We start from the raw sequence: 23281 nt of genomic DNA on the forward strand, positions 1-23281 counted from the left end.
CCTAGCATATCTTTACAAGAAAAATAATGTTTCCTCCTGTGCTCTGTTCTTTTCAGATCTTCCAGTGTGTTCGGTTTTAATTTTAATTGGGGTAGGTGTTTTATCATATTTCAACAGCTACATCTATTTTAAATGTTTTTATTAAATATAAAACATGGACATTTTTATTAAGCATCCTTCTATCTTACTGTCCTCTGTACTGTACTCTTTGATTCTTAAAGTGGGAGAGTACAAAGCCTCCATAATTTTACCAATGCTATAGCTAGGGTTGGAAGGGTTCGGGGTTTGTCAGTAAACGTCCGTTTCCCCAAATATACCCAAACTGACAAATATTTCCATCAATAATTGACATTTACACATAGGCAAAGAAAGAAAAATGCAGCTTGAGAACTTATTATAGTTTGATTTAGAAATATTTACTTTGGATACTTGGACATGGGACATTGACAATTTGAATGCTGCTACTGTCATTAAATAATTATCTGACCCCCTGACAATTTCCTACTACTGTGAACATTTTTAATTGATAAAATAGAAAAGTGCTTAAAAATAAACATTGACAAACTGCCAAAATTATATAAAACAGTGAATCTGAATTAGCAATTATTTGAACCTCCCCTCTGTATGCATTAGCTATAGCTAACATCAAACCCAGTGACTGTGTGGGAGAAGCCAATTATAATTAAGCAAGCCAACCTTGAAAACAGATCATATGAAATAGCAAACGAGAAATGTACTGGGTCCTCATCCAAAGCCATGGAAGCTAGTGAGAATCTCTGTTGACTTCCATAGGCTTCTATTTTAAGACTTAATAATTTATAATAAACACAAATTACTTAAATCCCCTCAACAGAAACACCCCTTTATAATGGTAGATTTGTGTCTTTTCTTCCATGTACTATAATTCCCCTGGGATGGGGGTGTTACACTCACCCCTAGTGGCGCCTCCTCCTTGCTATCTTGGGGATTAGCTCTGGCCAGACATTGCACCCTCCCCGGTGGTGTCTCTCCTGTCATCCTCTTGCCCTGCAGACCCCCCTTTGTTCAAGAGGAGGCTGTGGTTCTGATGACTCAGCCCTCCAGTCACATCACCATACATGTTCACCTTCCAGAGGTAGGGTAACAAAGTCTTTCCAGAACAAGTTGTCCCAGGCAGTCTACTGTCTTCTGGCTGGCCTGTGCCATGTCTCCAATGGCTGGTAGGAAAACCTGGGCCCACCCTCTACTCTAGGTTCCAATTCAGGGGCCCTCCAGTCAGCAGCCAAGGCCTGCACTGCCCTGTCTTGCTGCTTTCTCCATAAGCCTTTCCCTAGCTTTCCTCCTCCCTAGGAATATTTATGGACTACCCTCATATACCTCCCTTCTCATAGAGAGTGACTTCAGCCTACAGCCCACTTCTGCTCTCAGCTCCTGGGATTTATACAGCCCCTCCTGTTCCTGCCCAGCTGGGCCTCATTTAATCAACCCCTCCGCCCTGGCTTTTCCTCCAGGTGCAGCCTGGGGAGTTAATTAACCTACCTGGCCACTTAATCCAGTGATAGTCAATAGGTGGACCACAAGCCAAAGCCAGATGGCCAGGTGCTTTTGAACAGACCCCCAAAATATTTTTATTTACTTATCATCTTTTTTTTCCCTCTGGAGTCTGGTCCGTGACAAAAAAATAATGGACTATCTCTGCCTTAACTCTTTTATGGGGTGGACACCCCATAATCTTCTTCTAAGAATTCTATTCATGTCCATTTGAAAAACATTGTGAATGTTTCCTATTTACCCAATAGCTTAGTGCATTTGGACTAGAACACCCACAGGTGCCTCTCGCTGTCCTTTTAGGTGTTTAAAATGATAGTCTGAGAAGTAACATTGTGCAGATTCTCTCTCTCTCTCTCTCGGGAGAATTCAGAAAACCAGTAACAAAGGCAAGGGATGGGTATTGAAATAGGTTTATTTTACAGGTCAGCGGGTAACCCTTGGTCCAGATTCATAACTCTTCTCCATTCCCTTTGCACTGTTCAGGAGAATACAATAGCATAAGGGCAGTTCAACAGGCAGAGCTATGTCAGAGCTGGTTCTAACACATCCCTAGTTTCAGCCCCCCAGTGCAAGGGTGTCTTAGAAGCAGAAAGGGTCCTGTTAGGTTAAGGAGAGGTTAGTAAGGGCACAGCTTGAGATATTCAGAGCAGTCTAGGGGAATTTGACACAGGAAAAATAAGTGTTCAAATCCCTCGGGTTGCTTTGAAAATCTCAACCATGTTCTTTAACTTTTAACTCCAGCAAAAAGTCCTAATATACCCACCCCACCTAAATTTCACTTTATGAAATGTACAGTAACTCCTCACTTAAAGTTGTCCCAGTTAACGTTGTTTCATTGTTATGTTGCTGATCAATTAGGGAACATGCTCATTTAAAGTTGTGTAATGCTCCCTTCTAACGTCATTTGGCAGCCGCCTGCTTTGTCCACTGCTTGCAGGAAGAGCGGCCCATTGCAGCTAGTTGGTGGGGGCTTGGAACCAGGGTGGACCGGCAGCCCCCTATCAGCTCCCCTAAGTTCCCTGTGCAGCAGCTGCCCATCAGGCTAGCAATTGCAGCTTCCCTCCCCCCACTGCCATGTGCTGCTCCTGCCCTCTGCCTTGGAGCTGCTCCCTGAGACTCCTGCTTGCTGTGCAGGGGGAGGGAAGGAAGAGGGGGGCTAATGTGAGGGTGTCCCCCTCCACCTGCTCCTGCACCCTGCTTACCCCATCTTCCATAGAGCAGGGGGGGGGGCACACGAGGGCTCAGGATGGAGGGAGCTTGCAGCAGCTGCGGTCTCAGCAAGCTGATCTAATTAACAAGGCAGTGTACTTAAAGGGGAAATGTGCATATCTCCCTCCATTCCTGCTGCCTTGTAGAGTGAGAGAGTTAACCCTTGAGGGTTCAGCCAATTGCTAGTTCATCATTTAGCAGTAAGGGAAATATCCCACCCTCTGACTCCTCCACCTCAACCAAGCTTCACAATTCATCATCACTGTGTACCAGTATTAAATTGTTTGTTTAAAACTTATAGTGTGTGTGTGTGTGTGTGTGTATAGTCTTTTGTCTGGTGAAAAATATTTCTCTGGAACCTAACCCCCTCATTTACATTAATTCTTATGGGGAAATTAGATTCACTTAACATTGTTTCTCTTAAAGTCGCATTTTTCAGGAACATAACTACTACATTAAGTGAGGAGTTACTGTACGTTCATAGATCTTACATCACCCCAAAGCAGTTTTCACCTAGAGATTTCCACTTAGAAGTCATAATTGTGCTTCACCAGTAGGATTGTGGTGGTGGAAGCGGGTGGGTGGATGAGCTGACAGAAAAATAAAAATTCTGAACCTTTGACAACAGGTAGGTTTTATTTACAGTATGTTAGAAAGAGCAAAGGGGCATTCTTTATTTTCTAAGCATAAGCTCTTGGCTTCATGCATTTCATTATGCTAAGCCTATGCTTGTAACAAACTCCCTATTCCACCCCTTTTCCTCCCAAACTCCAGTCATTTAACCCTAAGCAATGCTGATTAACTACAACTCTTTGCTTCCACCTTGTCTTTTGACCATTTTTACTATATTTGCATAATTTCAATTTTAAGCTTCTTGGGGCAGGAATCTGTCCAATATTATGTGTACTTTTAAAATTGCCATGCATACCAATGATGTACAAAAACAACCTGGGTCTTAACTGAATTTGTGCTGCTAAACATATGGGACAAAATGTAAGACTGTATTCACTCCAGATGTTACTGTGAAATGGTTACATTCCACTGGAACATGAACCGTTCAAAGGAATATCAATCCTTATTCTGTTGTAGCAGCATATAGCAACAAAAGGTCCATAACTGTAAATTCTTAGGTTGAAATCCTGGCCCTGGAAATTAATGGGAATTTTGCTATTGACTTCAATAGAACTCTTCGCATTGGGTGGCCTCTTATTTGTACAATAAATAAATAATTCCAGATATTTCTCTACATATTTTTAATATTCTCCTCTCTGGCAATTTTAGTCACTGCTTAATAAACCTCAGAGGCAATGAGAGCAGGCAGAGTTCAGAGAGGGGGGGAAATGTTATCGATATTGACTGAAAGTTCCAATAATTAAATAAATGATTTTTTCCAAGTTAGAAAATCATACGAGAGAAATCTATCTTTGTGAAAAATGTGGTGGGTAGGGGACGTAAATGGTTCAGGAAAACTGGAGGTCACTGGTTGGGAGGGAGTGCTACCAAAAGGAAACTATGGAGTGGCACATGTGAAATGAGTTGGTAACATAAGTAGCACGTGGGGAAAACAACTGTATTAACTAAAACAAGTTTGTTGCAGACCACCAACAGGCTGAATTAGGTCATGTTTTGTAACAGCATGTGAACTAAGAGTGTCTAAGGACTGTGAGTAGGGAAACCTAAACTTTACATTCTCCAGTTTTGGCAGAAAAATCTGACTTTAAAAAGTTGTGAATTTCCAATTTAAACAACACTTATTAAATGTGTTTATCAATGAATTGTGCCCTCTCCAATTAGGAATGTATTCTTTAAACCATTGCTTACCATTTTCCTTGCATTAATATCACTTCTACTTTTTTTCCACAAGTTTTTCTTTAGCGTATGCTTTTCTTGGACACTACCCTCCCCCCGTGCTATTCTGGAGTAACTCTGTTGAGTTCAGTGGTTACACTGCTTTACGCTGGTGAGAGTTCCAAGTCAGACTCTCGCATTATAGCTGAGTTTGCAATTTGGGAATGGAAGACTTTTTCTGGTGTCTTTCCATATGAAAAGTTTGAGGGAGTTACCAGTATCATTTCACCCATAAGAACATAACATAAGAACATAAGAATGGCCGTACCGGGTCAGACCAAAGGTCCATCTAGCCCAGTATCCTGTCTACCGACAGTGGCCAATGCCAGGTGGCCCAGAGGGGGTGGACCAACAGGCAATGATCAAGTAATCTCTCTTCTGCCATCCATCTCCATCCTCTGACAAACAGAGGCTAGGGACACCATTCCTTACCCATCCTGGCTAATAGCCATTAATGGACTTAACCACCATGAATTTATCCAGTTCTCTTTTAAACCCATAATATGGGCCAGCAGTTCTCAACTATTAAGACTTGGCATACTGCATCTAAACTCAAACAGACTTGGCAGTTTTAATCAGGGCACTTCTAAGGGATTGTTCTCATAAACCAGTCCTGTATCACTATTACTACATGTACCAGAGTTTGAGAAATGTGGTTCAGCTCTCATGCACAACATCTGCTGTCCCTATGTGTGCTCTTGCCAATGGAAGAAGTTACAGCATCTATGGTACTGCATGTCTCATCATGTAGTCTATTGACCTTGTTACCGCTTCCCTGTTTATGCTGTGATGCTGCATCTACCCTACTCTGCCTTTGCAATTAAACCTTTAGAAAGCAGCTGGTGAGGGTAATGATTTTTCTTCATCCGTGGTGTTTCTCCTGTTGTCTTTTCTCCTTTGCTGCTGTAGTTAAACATGTACCCTCTGTTTCTAGATCAGAAAGGGGGTAGGGGACTAGAAAACCCATGCTGATTTATTCTTCCGTCCTAGGTCAAAAACACCTGAAATACATTATTAATAATTTCTATTACAATAGCATTAGCAGCCCCAACTGAGAATAGTCGAGCACACTACAGCCACTATACAAAGACATAGTAAGGAATAGTTCTTGCCCCAAAGAGCTTTCAATCTAGGTAGAGAGAACAGACAAAGGGTGGAAGGGGAAACAGAGGCACAAAGAAGTCAAGTGACTTGCTCAAGCTCACAGCACAGTCGGTGGTAGAGATGGGGATAGAACCCATATTGATAGAGTAGAACTAAAGGTGCTGTTCTCAATAAGTCATCCTGTTGTTACCTGGGGTTCTTTCAACCCAAATCTCTTGGTAACTTTTATTCTGTGTGAGGTGGTGTCAAGAAATAGATCAGGGGAGACACGGCCGTCTGACCGATAGATGGCTGGCACAAACAGGACAACACAAGAGTGCTTTCACTTAAAGCTAAACTTTACTTAGTCTCAAGCACTTACACACTTCCGCAACAGGTTAGTAAAACACTCCCATCCCTCGATAATTACTGAAGCTGAGTGTGGCTCTCGAGTGACACAGCGGCAGGTTTCCGGTGGCCAAATCTTCCGTCTGCCTGTGGGGACCACAAAATGTATCCAGAGGGAGAGTCCAAAAGAGTCCAACTACCTCAAACTTTTCCCCCTTATTTATACATTAGTAATGGAATGACATGTCCCTTAAAGAAAACTTGTTAAGTAAGCAGTTTCAATGGTCAAGCAAGAGGTTCCTTCTGATTACTGATTAACCAGGTGTGGGTTTTTCCAGAGTTTGCAGCCTTGATGCCCCAGTAGACATTCCTGGGGTACATCCTGCTCTTCTAAAATGCATGTATCAGCAACTTCAACACAGTTCTTATCAGGAAGGATGCAGGGTCAAGCTGCCCTTTCTGTGGCACCCAAAACCCCCTCCCCTCCTGCCTTGGTTAAGCTAAGCCTGCTGACTTGGCGGCTTTCAGCAATAAGCCATAGTGGTTTCAGGCACTTTACTGGTTTGCCAAAATCCTCCCGTACATGGTCAGCGATTTTATCCTGAGACACTCTTGAATTGCCTGCATGTCTACGGTCTCACCATTGTATGCCTGCATAGTGCTGAATTCTTGGGTGGGAAAACAGACAAGCAGAAGGCATTGGCTAAGCCATAGGAGATCCTTCCCACTCCCCCAGGCTGCTGCAATATACAGATTTCACTTTCACTGGCAGAAAGTCATGAATCTGCACAAGAAAAGTAATTTTTCCCCTTGCAACATTTTATGAAGCTAGCCAAAAATCCAGTTGTCATCTTCAGTTAGGGGGGGAAAAAAATCAGTGTACTCGCTTGATAAAGCATAATCCCCCCCCCCCCCCCCCGGCCCCTTTCCCCCACACATACCTATTAAGCAATATAAAGAAAGAATATAAAATCTGGTTGGGGGGACAGAGGAGGGCAACAACAGTAACTCAATAACATTCTTCATCGGGCTGAAACACAAACTAGCAATTGCCTCAGTTATTCCTGCAGCAGGCAGGTTAAAAGTGTCATCTATCTCCTTTCAGTTACATGCACAAACCACTCCAAGGAGGTTCAATAAATAACAGATCTCTCTGTCTTCCTTTAAATACAACTTGCACTGGTTTAACTAATGGTGCCCAGCAATGTAGACATACCAAGTCTCTTTGTACCTCCACCCCCCATTTGTAAAATAGGGACAATCATACTTTCATACCTCAGAGGGGTGTTGTGAGGAGAACTACATTAAATAGCATGAGACACTCAGATAATATGGTAATGAGGCCATATAAGTGCCATAGAACAGGTCATGCCTGGAGAATCCAGCTACTACTGAGAAAGCACATTATTGTAACCTCATAGTGTACAGCTGCATGGAGTAAACATGGGCAGCTTTTCCAGAGAAAGCAGAGGACTGGTAATTCTCCTACATTTTCAAAGAAAGACAGCCAAAGAGATCAGCTTGCTCAGGCTTGACTATGAGAAATCTGCTGCTAAAATACTAAAGTATATGAGTTCGGACAAAGATGTGTTGTGACTGTGTAAGTACACAGCTTAAAAATATAGTCCATATGGGTACATAAGTGGCACTATGAAATAAAGTGTCTCCAGGACACCCGGGTCCTTCAAGCATATTCCAAAGGCCATTCTTCCCTGAAATGCTAGCTTTAATTTTAATAAGATAATGACATACATATGGAATATGTGAATAAGGGCATTTCATTAGGATTTGCTATTACAGTAAAGTCAAATCAATCATGTGGATAAGGTACTTTCACAGGGATCTCTTCTCTCACCAGCAGGGAAAGTAGCTCCCAGAACCGAAAGAAAAAGCTGTAACTTTTCCTCTCTCTCAGGGACAGAGGTGTGTGATAAACAGGACAACATTAAACTTTTCCCTTTTCTGGGGTTTAAACAAAGGCCTGTGCTTGCCAGGATGTACATAGGACACATTTTCTTCTCATGTTGAGCCACACGTCTCCTGCCACCACCCCTCTCACCTCTCCTCTCTCCTTTTCAGCTCTTCTTTCTAGGCAGATCATCTGTGTCTTGTAGATTATTATGCCCCAGCTGCACCCACTTCCCCTCTCCCAGCGTGGTTCTTTACCCCTGGACATATGACTGGGAATAAAGGTTTGGGATCTTTTCCCCATGTGGGCAACTCTAGTCAAAGTACCAAGCTCACAAATGGATAGCATACCCAACACAGGCATCTAGAATTTACTATGTGTTTTTCTACCATCATAGTGTCGGAGTGCCCACAATAAAACCCACAAAAGTTCTGTCTTTTATCCCACCTCTCCATCAGTGCAAATTTTGTCTTGTACGTCTCCCCCATCGTTCTGTTGCAAATATCTAAAGCACCCTCCCATGGTATCTAGGTGCCTGCACAGTATCTGAAGTTCAGGGGGTGTTTAGGTCTGGGAGTTTGACCTGGCTCTATCCGTAGATTGGTTCTAATCCATGCCCCCTGAGAACATGACAACCTCACTCCACCTGGACAGGTCTAAGCAGCTCATTCCAGTATGAGATTTTGCATTAACTTGAGAGAGACTCTTGTTAAGAGGAAAAAGCCTCCCTTTCTCTTCTTACATTACTTTGATCTGTACCATAAACAAACACATTTCCAAGCCATGACCAACTAGCTTTGTAGATCCTGCCTTTGCCCAGTCCTACTCAGGGATCCCCCACTTGCCATATCATGAGCTTTCCAAATATTCCTATATTAAAAGAGTCCTATGAAAGGCTTCGCCACTAAGGAGTGAAATATTTCTATGGGCAGCCATGTCAGGTCTTGCATTTCAGTGCATCTCAACCATTAGATTATATTCAGCTGCTACTTTGCCAAACTCAGTGAAAATACACATACATGTATTTTACTTTTTCCCTTGTTCATACTCCTAAAAAATTAGGAAAAACAAGCAGCATGGACAGCAGCACATATAAGTAAGCACAAAGGATGGTGAGGTGTCCAGGCCTCACAGTCACTGTCAATGTTTTTCAAGGGAATAAACTGAAATGCATGCAAACATTTTTCCAATGTGTGATTTGCAGTCAATAAACAGAAAATGCTAATCATACTAATTTCCTCCTACTGGTAAATGATGCATAAGTAATCTATTAACATGCAAGGGCCAACAGGGTTAAGCTGTTCAAACATTGTCATTGATTTCTTCCCTTTTCCCATATGCTCACTTCTTCTCACTCAACTGGTACTAAGTAACACTTCTTTGCAGTTGTATTGTAAAAGTTTGTTCCCTTGAGAGTCTCTCAGAGGCTCTGCTGTTAAAACATTAATTACAAGGAGGTGAAGTATTTGACTAATCAGCAGCAGGAGTCTGTAGGGGTCCAAAGCTGAATGACAAATGCCAATATCCACTTTAGGTTTGTTGGATCAACAAGCCAATATGGTGAAACTGATCCATCATCTTGTCACCAATTCCCATAGCAGTCTCAGAAGCCTGCCAATTAAAAATAAATTGTAATCACTATACATCACTCAGCAGTGATTGCAGGCACATGATAAATAGGGACCTTTTCCTTCCCCTCTGTTCAGCTCTGATGTCTCTCCCTGCCCCCCCTTTAAATTTACACACTTTTAGCATAGTGCAGATCCCAAATCCAGAAGTTAGAAACACAGAACATACCTTAAAATGCATTTCCCCCTTCCTTTCAATTACCATTTCATCAAACTGGTATAAATTCATGTAGACTTGTGAGAACTGGCAGCCAGAAATCTAAAGCTGTAATTGTAATTACCCAGCAATGTGCCATTTAACTTCTCTCTCTCTCTCCTTTTCACGTTACATTTTGCAAATGCAGACTCAAGACAGTATGATACAATGATCCTAAAATCATTTAAATCAACACAATTTCTAGTTATTGTACCATTCTTCACAGAAAGCAGGACTCTGTTTCCCTTGCATAGAGAAGCTACTGTACTGAGCAGGACAATAACTTTCTGAATCCACGCCACAGGTTTCTGTCCAAGAAGTCCAACACTGAAACCAAATTAAAGCTTTCCCAGGGCAGAGGAAGGAGGAAGAGTTGTATAACTTGAGTAGTGGCACTCCAAGGCATTCTCCCTGCACTGGCAGATGTTCTCAGGGAGCCCTGGGAGCCAATACAATCTCCATTCCTCACTACTACTCCTTTGAAGAGAAATAATAGCACCCCTACCTGCTGCCTAATTCCAGGTGTGCAGCGGGAATGGGCCATACCCCTGCCCCTAACTCTGGCTGGACACCCCTCCTCTCGCCATGTTGGCTGGCAGAATAGCCTAGCATTCTTAGGAAAGTGAGTCTAAATTCTGCAGGCCTTTTGTGTCTACATTGGAGGGAACAGGCTCTGTACAACCTGCCCTCACAGCCTCCCTAATACAGTTACAAAGGGGTTGCCACAATGTACCAAAAGTATCTGACTTTGAAATGCTAAGTGCCCCACTAGCAAACAGCCAAATAGCAGGCACGGCTCCACTAATTAGGTGCCTGGATCCTGGAGAAGACGCACATGTAAGGTGATGTGGTGGCCTTGGGGGGAATAGGGGGTAGGTGGGAGGGGCCAGTGGGGTGAGAAGAGGGAGTGTGGGGAATTTGGGACGTGCAGGGCTGCAGTGATCAGAGAAAGAGGTGACTTTCCCAGCTCCAGGGCTGCGGCTGCCGGGAAGAGACCCCCTCCCCTGCTCCTTCCCAGTCCCAGTTCGGGGGCTGCCGTGGCAGGGGAGAGACCCCGCCTCTTTCCCAGTCCCAGCTCGGGGGCTGCCGCAGCGTGGGAGAAAGCGCACATCCGCATTCGAAAGGTAGACTACTGATATTAAAATATGAGTTGTGCGCTTTTATTTGTAGAACAAACAAACATTAATTATGAACCTTGTCCTCACCCTGCAGTTACAAGGACAGGGCAGGCCTGGGAAAAGGCTGCAAAAAAGTGTTTCTGTGAATAGTTGCTCTCATTTGTTGCTTGAATTCCCTTCATGTGGATTTCCACCCTTTCTGCAGTTGTGTTCCACTCATGTTTGTGGGCTCAGAATTTTGTAGCACAAATGCTTGCAGAGGGTAATGTGAAGGGCTGGGCTTACCATGGGTGCTGCCTGGTGGTTAGGTTCCAGGGTACCAGCTCTCTCTCATCACTAGCATCCCCTGCGGGTGGTTGTTCAGGTGCAGTCCCTCTTCCGGTAGATAGTAACCCAGTCCTCCAGCCAGGTCAGTACTGGAGACCACCCCTTTCCAGAGCAACAGAGTCCAATGAAGTTTAGAAGTCCAATTCCCCCCCCACACACACACACCAAAAAAAAAAAAGTCTCCAGACCAACTCCAAGCTACCATACAATGTCCTTGTCCCATTATCTCAAGGGAGAAAAGGGCTTTATGCCACCCTCATGGCTAGCTATTAGGCAAGCCCTCATTCTCCCTCCCCACCAGGCTCCAACCCAGGGCCCTACACATGGCAGCAGTCTCAAGACCCCAGGTGCTTTGAGGCTGCCTCCTTGAGCCACTTCCCACCATTTACTTCCCCAGTACAGCACACGGTCGAAGTCTCTAACAATCCAACAAGAGAAAGAGTGAAGTGTTTCTTAATCCTTAAGGACAAGCTTGTCATTCCCCTGCTGCAGCAGCCACTTGCAGCCCCCCGCATATCCCTGCAGCAAGGGCTCCCACTACACCCTTACTCAGGAGCTCTCAGGATACATCTGTTCTCCCCTATGGCTCTCCTTTAAAAACCTCCTCCAGCTCAAGCAAGTGAAGTGTGGCGGGGCCTTAACCCCTTCTCTCCCAATTTAGGGTTTATTATATACCCCATCACAGGCAGATTTTAAATTCACTTTTGCAGAGCCCAGCACTAGAAACCTGATTCTGTGCGTGTGTCTACACTGCAATCAGAGGTGTGATTGCAGTTCTGGTGAGCACGCCTGAGCTAGCTTTAATCCAGCTAGTGCAACTAAAAATAGCAGTGAAGATGCGGTGGCATAGGCTTCAGCCTGGATGGGATGAGCCCGCCCAGAACTCTGGGCTGGCATTTGTGGTGCTAGCTTGTGCCACAGTATGCGCCCACGCCATCTTCACTGCTAGCATTAGCCATGCTAGCCAGATTAAAACTAGTGCAGGTCTGCCAGCCCAAGTGGCGATCACACCTCCGATGGCAGCGTAGACATTCCCGAAGAGTTAACATTCATTCAAATCAATAAACACAAACAAAACTGTTTGAGGTACGTAATCAATCTCAGCTAAGCAGTGCACCAGGAATTTTCATTAGAAATATTTAAAATGAAATAAATCAAATTGCAAATAAAAGTGAGGCAATAGCAATCTGTCTGGGGATACATCGCTCACAGAAAGAGATGAAATTTACTAAAAAATACCCCAAACTTTGCTATGTACTATTCACTCAGCTCTACCTGGAAATAAATGTTGGCATTTCACAAGCTGCACTTGGCACCAAGGGTTCACATGATTGGGCCCTTCGAGATTAAAGAAAAGCACTGTATTTGGTGATAGGATCATGTTACAAAAAGAAGCCCAAAGGATAAGATGAGACCAACTTTAGTAGAGCAAATTTTCCACAAATGGAAATGCCAAGGCAAAACCGATATTTCAAACAGCTTCTTCCATTAATGTTGCAGGCTGTGTGAAATGAACAGGTGGTGTACGCCTTTAAAAAGCATTCTTGGGGGACGGACGTCCCCATTGCAATCGTGTAAAATACTGATGATGTTTTGGCTTTAAAATAATGCATCCCCAGTGACCTATTGAGTTCAAATAAATTCATAAATTCCACTTGTTTAGTTATGTATATATTTACATTCTGGCTGAACAGGAGTTTTAATGGAGGAATTAAAATTCAGCAGGCAGCAATCCAAAAATGAGCTCTGTACTCTAGGTATTGTTTTTAATCTTTTATCTGATTAACACTGATGAGCAAGACAGCATAAAAGCTCTTCTAGACTCTTTCAAATATCTAAAAGCAACAAGAAGAAGCCATATTTACTTTTTCAAGTGAGTATACATTTAAATATTCACAGACCAAACAAAGGGAAATAAGCAAACAAAGCTAGGGAAATTAAAAATCCAGTGTTTTGAACTTCCAGTGGTAGTGTTTGTGCTACAGAGATGGTTAAGTTCAGAATGGGATTTTATAAAAGTTCAACTATCTTTTAAACACCCTTTTAAAGAACTTTAGATGGCAGACAAAATGCACAAGGGAAAAACTGGCACTTATGAACAATGATCTAATATTGGGGGATTCCTCCCTCCCCCCCCCCTTCTTTTGGTCTTTAAATGGAATTTAAGAACCACTATAGAAACCCAATGATTTTTATTGCCTTAACATTTGCTTCATATCCAAGGACCTCTTTTTTAAAAAAAATTATGTCAGCTATTCAAGTACATGTTGAAGATGAATGCAATTAAACAAAGCTACCTAACAAATTGTTTCTCTCTACTAGAACTATACTAGCATTTCACAATGAAATCCGGACACAAACAAAATAGGACATGTTTCTGGTGGGCTTGATACAAATGTAGAGATGAACACAAACCAGAATACTAGATCTGAACTCCTTTCCCCCTTTAGGATCCAAATTTTGTAGATGGGCTTGAACTGTGAAATTTGGAACCAGACTAATCCAAATTAGAACCCAAACTTCCTCAATGTAGTATGTGCTCTAAATATCATTGAAGAGTTACACATATATAATATGCCTTGTTTTAATCAAAATCCTACTGAACTACAATATATTCTTTCTGATATTCTCATTGATGATTACTGAGGGCCCGATTCTGCCACCCTTAAGCATGTTGAGTAATCCTTATTCGTGTGAATATACGATGAAATAAGAAACACTCAATGAGTAAAGGCTGCAGAATTAGGCTCTTAGTTATTTGTTAACACCAATGCAGAATTATATCAGTAGCAAAGAGAGGTAAGTACACATGGCAGATAACCCAATCTGCAATCAAGCATTTAAACAGAGCAAAACCATAACTTTTTTAAAAGGGAGAAACACAAGGACAACACAAATAACCAAGTGTGCAGGTGTAGGTAAGGTAATATCTTTCATTGGACCAGCTTCTGTTGGTGAGATCCTGGGACCAACACGTCTAAAACAACACAGCATCCAAGTGTGCAAGTGACAGGGTCAGCCATGCAGGAGAAGATTTCAACCGTGCGCATTTGCAACAAACACCACACTACACTGTACTGTCAGTGGGTGATGGTTGTGCCACTTCTAAGCCCTTTACCACCAGAATATACCACCTCCCTTGATCTCCTTCCACAGAGCTGTACCGGGGCTGACATGTGTGCAGGGGTGGAGTCCATGGGGTGGAAAACATTCCCCAAATCCTGCACTGTTTCCATGTCACTGTGGTGCTACATGAACCTAAGCAGGTACACACAATGTAGCTGGCACAGGAGCTCTAATTGTAGTTGGCTGTGGAGCTGCCGGGGGATCTGGTTGAACCACCCTGTTGGCCCACATACCCATCAGCCACTCCAGGAACAGCTGGTCCTGCTCCCTGTTCCTCCTCTCCTCTTCAAGGAAATGCTCCAGCAGCCTCTCTTCTCAGACTGTGTCCTCCTCTCTCTCTTCCTTGACCCTCTGGAAGGCAAGGTGCTCCTTACTCTTTTTGGTCACTAGTCCAACACACTCCTCGCTCCTCTTCCATTTCCAGACCCGCTGCTGGCCCCAAGTAGTGCCCATTGTATTGGATGGGATGCCTGGACCAGCAGGTGCAGAGGTACCTGCAAATGGAAGCAGGCACACAGTATGTTAATTGTATTGCCATGTGGGAGGAAAAAAATCCCTCAACTTGTTTTTATCCTGTACCCAAGGCCAGAATTTGGAATATTATAGAATGCTTAGAAATTACTCCTTCATTTTCTGTCATGGGCAGACATTCTCATGTCTGGCATTAGAAGAGTGAGACATACACAAACAGTATGGTAAGTAACATAGACTTTGTTTCAAGTACAAACAGTTTAGTAGTTTGGAACTTGCTTAGGCAGGGAAGGGTGACATCAGTTGTCAGGGAAAATCACCAATGGTGGCTCTGACTTTTGTTTCAGGAAGGCAAACCAGTGAAGAACATAAACATTTTCTAAATACCAGAATGGAAAAAAGAATCGCTGTTCCAGGCACATGGTGGGATCCTATCAACTTACGATGGAGATTTTTAAGGAGCTGGTCTCGGAACTGCATATGATTGTGTGGAGCAGTTTAGTGAGCTACCAGCGTGTTCCAAGTGCATTTTCTCTCCCCAGAAATCTGAGAAATCATTTGGAACTTCTGGTCTGTGAAATTGTTTCAGACATCACATTCCAGGAGTGCAATGAAAACAGGATGAAAATTAACCAAATTTTGCATTAGGATGCATATCTTTGCCACTGGGTATATCGACTGCACCAACACCCTCTACCCCATCAACAGAAAAACCATGACAAATCAGAGAGCACAACAATGCCTGTGCATGAGCCATCATCTGAAATGGCATTTGAAGAAATCCAGAAGAATAAAAATGGACTTGTAATGGACACATAATCACCGCTACATGCGACAAATGTTGGCTAGCCAAAGGATCAGCCATAGCATTAAGAGGATGAATGAGCGACAACCAATGACAGACACAAAGAACTTTACCACTTTTTTGCAGCCCCCTGGACTGGAACAGTGAAGTGGTAGCCGAAGGAAACATCTGTACTATGAATAGGATGACTGAAGAAAAAATGATTGTCACAATTAACTTTACCAAACGGGCTTGCAAACTGTAGTACACACGAGAATAGCTTGATAGCCAACGTATACACCAGCAACATCACATAGTCAATCCCAGTTTTACAAAAAACAATACTGGCAAAATTACACACTCATGTCTGTTAGGCCATGCACCCTGTAGCACCATTGAAAGGTTTAATTGAATACAAAGTATGAATCAGAGAGCACTGCGTTTACATAGTAGTTTTTCCATTTTTTTTCTTGCTTGGTATCCATCTTGGGCCTCTCACAGCAGCGGCGGGATGTGGTGGGAGAAGAGTTCACTATGAAGGCCTATAGTTAACCAGCTGCCACCAAGGGTAAACAGTATTTTGGAGATTAATTTTTTTCCCAACTGGCATCCATTTTGGGTACCTCATGGCAGTGCTGGGGGGAGCGAGGTATGGAAGGAGATTGAAGGTAAGATACCCTAGATAGGTGGTACATTTCAGACCTGCCACCCAGGAAAAACACGCCTCATCCCAGAATATAACATCCTCCTCCTTGAAAATAATGTCATTTGTCCTAACCCAAAACTCCTGCCTATATAAGCTGAAGATGAAGAACCTGGCAATAATAATAATAAAAACATGATGTTTGGCTCTTATCCAGCTGCAGATAGGTGCCCCATCCTTGCTCCACACTGTCACCCAAGACTGGTCCACAAGTCCATCCCCAAATGGATCTTGAGAGAATCTGCCAGGAACCTTCACTAACCCATCCTTCTGTGTGTCTTGAGTGGGGGCATCAAGTTCCATGGACATGTGGACTGAGTCCCCTCTATTGCCACCCACTGCTATGTCCATCTGTCCTTCCCCCTGCCTCATGGTGAGACTCTCTGGTTCAGGAGGATATCACTGCAGATGCTGAGGGTGGTGCCAATTACCCTGTCAAGCTCCTTATAGAAAAGACATGTGCTGGGCACATTACCAGACTGGCTGTTGGCTTCCTTTGCCTTGTTGTAGAGGGACTTGAGGTGTTTAATCTTTTCCTTGCATTGCACCATTTGCTCAGCTAGCCTCCATGACACTCTTCCACGGATGAATATCACAGAAACTCCTGCTGAAGTCCCAGCTCTGGGTGTCATCACACCAGACAGTCACCAGCACTCTAGTGTTGTTCTCTGGCCAGCTCACTGGCCGATGGGCATTTTGAAATGGTGGAGCGGGGATTAGTAGCATGTTGTTGGAGCAATCCATGTGCATCAAAACTGCTTAAGGGAACATAAACATTAGATAACTTCCAGTCCATGGAGAACAAATGGGAGGGAACTGAAGATGTTGAAAGATGGATTGTGGGAGTGACAGTGGAGGACTACCTAGGCTTGAGGGCAGTTCACTCTGTCATGGCTACATCCACATCACGGAGTGGGCAGATGCAGAAGTAGGTCAGATGGTGACATGTGGTCTTACCCACCTTTTAGGTGGGTACGCTATCTCAGGTTCTACACATCCTTAGATGAGCATTTAAGGGTTTCCAGTGTGTGGTGGGGGGAATGGAGAGGGGATGCGAAAACCCACAGCTGGAGATGAATAAAGCCAGAAGTGTAGATATACACTTTCAAACTAGTGTGAACTTAACATATCTCAGTCCTAAGCCAAAATAGAAATTTATAACGGAAATTGCAGCTCCACTAAAAATGCAGTGACTTTTATTAGAACAGAAGACAAAGCTCCCAAATGTCTCAGTTTGGTTCTGTTTGCTCATATGGACATCAGTCAATAAGTGAGCAATCAGTTTTTACTGTACATATTGGAGTGTAGTATGTCACAGCCGCTCATTAAACAGCACCATACATTCTTGAAGTTAACTCTTAGGGCATTTCCCCATTTAACAATTATATATGGTAACTAAATTGGTAATCTAGGCAGTTTAAATATTTTCCACTTGGAGACAGTCTTTTAGTTTTAAAGGACTGATCCTTTTTATCTGCTTCATGTGATTTATCTGATTCTATTTTCAGCTGTAGATGTTTTAAATATTTTCTGAATGCTCAACTATAGAGCTGAACAAATCACTTACCATGAATAATCTATTGGATGAATGTAACTTTTTTTTTCCAGATCACTGAATATGCAAATGAAAATCATGATTCCTTTGAAAGTGTTCATTATTCAGACTTAACTGATGATTAAATCTCTTCCAGTGGCATTACTACAAATATTCAAAAGCAAGCTATGCTACTTGTGATTGGTCAGATAAGTCAGAGAGTATTGCTTTTGGTCCCTGGTTGGATGTGCATTCAAAACCTTTTGATGTGAATTCTTGTGTATGCAACTCTGAAATTCACCTTCTGCAAGCAGCTGTGTTCGATTCTGCTGCTGCTATTTGCCTGCTTCCCTTGCTTATGTTGGGTAGTACTTCATCCTATGAGTAGTCCCATCACAATGAACAAAACAGTTAATAGAATAAGGTACTTTTCAACATGAATAAGTGTTGCAGAATTTGGCCCATTGTTATCACGTTAGATCAGTGATGAGTGGTGTAAATCTGATCTAGGAAAACAGTTTGGGTATATCCTATTCTCATTTGACCCTATCCTGTGAGGTGCTAAGCACCCTCATTAGTAGGGTTATAAAGTACCCAGAAATAATAACAGCAGTTAGTGGAAGATCTGGGACTAGAATTTATGGCCTCTGGGCTTGCAATCCAGCATACTTAACTCTAGACTTCAGGGCACTGTGTGAAGTGTGAGGGTTTCTCTCTTTTTCTCCCTCACCCCTCATACGAAGGCTATAGCTTTCCACAAGATCACTTGTAGCAGGGGTCAAAATCATGATAAATGCATGAGCGGTGGCAATACTGACACATGCTATGCAACCAGGGCCGGCTCTAGGTTTTTTGCCACCCCAAGCCAAAAAAATTTTGGCTGCCCACCGTCCCAGCCCTGGGCTCCTCGCCGCACCCCCCTGCTGCCCCAGCCCTGGGCTCTTCTCCACCACCCGCACCCCCCTGCCTCCCCAGCCCTGGACTCTCACCCCCCGACCCGCACCCCCCTGCCGCCCCAGCCCTGGGCTCTCACACACCCCCAACCGCACCCCCCTGCTGCCCCAGCCCTGGGCTCTCCCCCACAAACATACACACACCCTGCCGCCCCAGCTCTGGGTTCCCCCTACCCCCCCCACCATTGCCCCCCACACACACCTCCTGCTGCCCCAGCCCTGGGCTCACCACCCCCCACCTGCACCCTCCTTCCGCCGCAGCCCTGGGTCACTGGTACCTCGCTCCCAGGGCAGGTCATTCAGCAGGAATTTTAGATGTGCACAGAACACAGACAGGATTGGTTCCCATATGGTTACAGAACTGCAGTAAAGTGGAACAATTTTCAGCTTGTGTGATTGGAGGATATCTGGATGCATATTATAAGACTGTCCTACATAAATGAGGAAAAGTTGAGGTGCCTTTATTATTCTTTTGTTCCACTCTTTCTTTCTATGGGGAATTTGCCAATGCAATGTCACTGTCTTCCTTTTAAACAAACAAACAAACAAACAAAAAGGCAATGGCTGTTGAAAATAGCAATTCCTGTCCTAATAACCACTGGGAAGCATTTCTTGCTCAATTTTATCCTACTTTTTCTACAGCAAGTTACAGTGGATCAGTATATTTGATTTGGGAGAAATGAAGTAATAGCTGCCCAAACTGAGCTTGAGCACTCCTGAATTTTGAGGTGTTCAAATCTGGAAGGCAGGTGCTGGGGGGGGAAGGGGCAGGGGGCCTGTGGCTCCGCAGGGGAGCACGACAGCATGTATGCAGTAGCGTGTCTGGCGCTGCGCGAAGCCAGACACGCTGGTCTGAGTGGCACGGTAAGGGCGCTGGGGCATTGGAGAAGGGGTAGGGAGTTCCGGAGGGGGGCAGTCAAGGGACAGGAAGAAGGGGGGGTTGGATGGGGCAGAGGTTCGGGGGGGCAGTCAGGGGACAGGCAGCAGTTGGATATGCATGGGAGTCCCAGGGGTTTGTCAGGGGACAGGTAGCGGGTGGGGTTCTAAGGGGGAAGTTGGGGGAGGTCTCAGGAGGGGGCAGTTGGGGACAAGGACCAGTGGGGCTTAGATAGGGGGTGGGGTCCTAAGGGGCAGTTGGGGGCAGGGGTCCCCAGGAGTGGGTGATCAGGGGACAGAGTGCAGGGGGGGTTGGATGAGTTGGGGTTTCTGTGGGGGGGCAGTCGGAGGGAGTGGATGGGGGCAGGGTGGGGCTACCCTCCCTCCCTGTGGAGTGTCCTATTTTTTGAATGTTAAAATATGGAATCCCTACTCACAGTGCAGCTCTCCATTCATAGCAGGCTGCAGCATGAGGTCTCAGCTTCCTCACTCCCTCCCCCTTTCCTGTTGGTAGTGGCCAAGGGAATGCTGGGAAATGTAGTTCTTTCCCTGCTCCAGGGCTGGCTCTATAGGAAGGGAGCTAACCAAGGAACTACAGCTCCCAGGGCCCCCTGTTGGGTCTCAGCTCCCATGCTGGATCCCTGCCGCCCCTGCAAATGGGCTGCCCCAAGCACGTGCTTGCTTTGCTGGTGTCTAGAGCCGCCCCTGTATGCAACACTAGAATTTCTCAGCAATACAGAGAGATTTAAGTATCCTCTCACTTTAGATTTAAACACACTAAAAAGTTCCATCTTACCTTCACTGCAATCATTGTAGACTCCTAGAGAAGAAAGGCGGCCACTTCTTCATGTTAGCCATTCTTCTGTTAATCCATAATTTATAAAACAGCAAGTCTGATTTTTTCCTCTCTTATACTGGAAAAGGTTTAGAGACAGGCAACAAAAATGATTTGGGGTAGGGAACAGTTTCCGTATGAGCAGAGATTAAAAAGACTAGGACTTTTCAGTTTGGAAAAGAGATAACTAAGAGGGGATATGATAGAGATCTAAAAATATCTTGACTAGTGTGGAGAAAGTGAATAAGGAAATGTTATTTACTCCTTCACATAACTAGAACTAGGGATCTCCAATGAAATTAATAGGCAGCAGGTTCAAAACAAACAAAAGGAAAGACTTTTTCACACAAAGCACAGTCAACCTGTGGAATTTGTTGCCAGGGGAAGTTGTGAAGGTCAAAACTATAACAGGGTTGAAAAATGAACTAGATAAGTTCATGGAGGATAGGTCCATCAATGGCTATTAGCCAGAATGCTCAGGGATGCAACACTATGCTCTGAGTGTCCCTAGCCTCTGTTTGCCAGAAGCTGGGAGTGGAGGACAGGGGATGGATCACTCAGTGATTGCCTGTTCTGTTCATTCCCTCTGAAGCACCTAGCATTGACCACTGTTGGAAGACAGGGTATTAGGCTAGATGGACTATTGGTCTGACCAAGTATGGCCGTTCTTATGTTCTTAATGGTGTATCTCTATTGGTGTTAGTTTAATGGCTCCTGCTTTACACGGGAGTAAGTACAAAGAAGGGAATCAGGTTCAAAGCCAGAAGGGGATGACCTCACCAACCCAGAATGTTGTGACACATTCCCTCCTGCAGTGAGCTCCATGGGCCATGAGAGAGCCAAATAAGGCTCCCTCATTATCAAGCTGAAACTGCCAAGCCAAAGTTAGAGAATTGGAACAAACTGATGGGTTGGGTTTTAGTGATATGTAAAGAGATGTATAGCTTGTAAACTATCATATAAATAATACCAGATGAAATGTGTAAATTGGGAGCACACCTTCTGCATTAGGTGAATGTAACATCTCTGCACAAGATGGCTTCACAGAGACTGTTATCATATAGAACCCTTTTCCTGCACTATATTATTGGCTAAGAGCAATAAAGCTGACCGGCATTGGTTATCTGGCCCCTTGAATATATTTCATAGTGAACCAAAGTGTGGTCAAGCAATTGACTGTACAATTTATCAACACTATCTAAAACAATCAAATCAACATCAAGAAGAAAAAGAGAACACGAAACCTGTAACAGACAAATGGAGCCCCTGCCAGTTGCTTTGCACTTGCTATCAGGACACTGAAGGTATGTCTACACTGCAATTAAAACCTTGTGGCAGGCCCGTACCACCTGACTCGGGCTCAGGCTACAGGGCTGTTTAATTGCAGTTTAGACTTCTAGTCTCAGGCTGCAGCCCGAGCTCTGGGACCCTCCCACCTTGCAGGGTCCTAGAGCACGAGCCACAGACTGAGCCCAGAAGTCTACACTGCAATTAATCAGCACTGCAGCCTGAGCCTTGCGAACCCAAGTCAGCTGGGTAAGGGCCATTCACAGGTGTCTAATTGCAGTGTAGACATACCCCAAGAGAAAGCTAGTGATGAATATAGTGCTTGCTCCCAGTGAAAGCAGCAGTAAGGGATTCACAGTTTAAAGTAGTGAGACATGCTCCCCACCACCATGGCCTCAAACAAACCCCATTCAAGGAGCAGCAGAGGTCACTGTTTAAGGCCTCCAGCACAGAAGCCAACACATTTGATGGCCAAGCGAGATGGGCATCTTAGTCCTAATGGAGTCATTGGACAGTTTAAATCAAGAGACTGAAGCTGTTAGTCCTTTTTCTTCCTGACTACCATCTCACAGCAACAAAGACTGCCAGTCTATCACCAACAGAAAGAGACAACTATGTGGCCTTGCCAACTACTTTCAACCACTAGTACAGAATACTAAAACTAAGGATGGATGAAGCAGTTTGATTAAAATAGGAAACTCCTTCCCTCTTCCCAATTAATTCGGCCTAAAACCTGAACCAAACCTCAATTGAATGTTTCTGGAGACTTGGAAAAAGTTCAGCTGACTTCCTCCCCCATCTCCATAGTTCTCATTACTGTTGCATCTGTGGCCACCAGTGGAAAATGTATGGATTGAAATAAATTGATTCTGTGGTATTTCTGGCCTGATTAGAACAAGAAAGAATTGGAAACCTCACAAGGGGTATGAACTTTCAAGTTCAATTTTGCAGATTCTAGATGTTCAGCAAAGCTCTGGATAAACATCTTGACAGTTGAGTGCTTATCCAAATCATTTGGGGTCTTCCCATCACTAATAAAGAGGAAGGTTCGAAAGTAGGGTTTCAAAAGACAGGTAACATGTCTTTTGATTACAGCCAACTTCAAGGTTCTTATTTTTTAAGATATATATTTAGGAGTTACTGATCTAGAGCGAGGACTCTAGTTTTAATGTAGCTTGACAAATTTATTGTCATATAGAGTAATTGCCAGGAGTTTAAGGGTATTAACTATTGAAATGAAAACATGAACTCTGCAAAGTAATTTGGTCAGCTGTACAAAGAACAAACTGATTTGGATCACAGAGTTATTATAAAACAAATTGCATGTGATCGTAGTGATATTATTAGTGATCCCTGTGGTATTGCCAATTAATTGTAACAAGAATTAGCTGAAACCAGCGTGTTCCTCATATAAGCTGTATACAATGGCTGACAGGTTAATTTGAATGGAAGAAAATCAATATCTTAGAATTTTTCCCCTCGTTTCAAGTGGTTGGATTTCAAAGTAGAACATTTT

The 23281-nt window shown here is 43.8% G+C and overlaps 1 long non-coding RNA gene across 2 annotated transcripts; it reads right to left on the bottom strand.

Moving 5' to 3' along the window:
- Window positions 1–12956: 12956 nt before the first annotated feature.
- Window positions 12957–20557, bottom strand: LOC135972269 (uncharacterized). Of its 2 annotated transcripts, none has more exons than XR_010588697.1 (2): window positions 20440–20557; window positions 12957–14816 (listed from the first exon to the last, which is right to left on the bottom strand). It is a non-coding gene; the product is annotated as an uncharacterized LOC135972269 (long non-coding RNA). The 2 variants fall into 2 exon arrangements; XR_010588696.1 differs by lacking the exon at window positions 20440–20557 and adding an exon at window positions 20081–20281.
- Between the last annotated feature and the right edge of the window lie 2724 nt (window positions 20558–23281).

The sequence above is a fragment of the Chrysemys picta genome, chromosome 6, assembly GCF_011386835.1.
Source record: "Chrysemys picta bellii isolate R12L10 chromosome 6, ASM1138683v2, whole genome shotgun sequence".
In the NCBI taxonomy this organism is placed as follows: domain Eukaryota; kingdom Metazoa; phylum Chordata; order Testudines; family Emydidae; genus Chrysemys; species Chrysemys picta.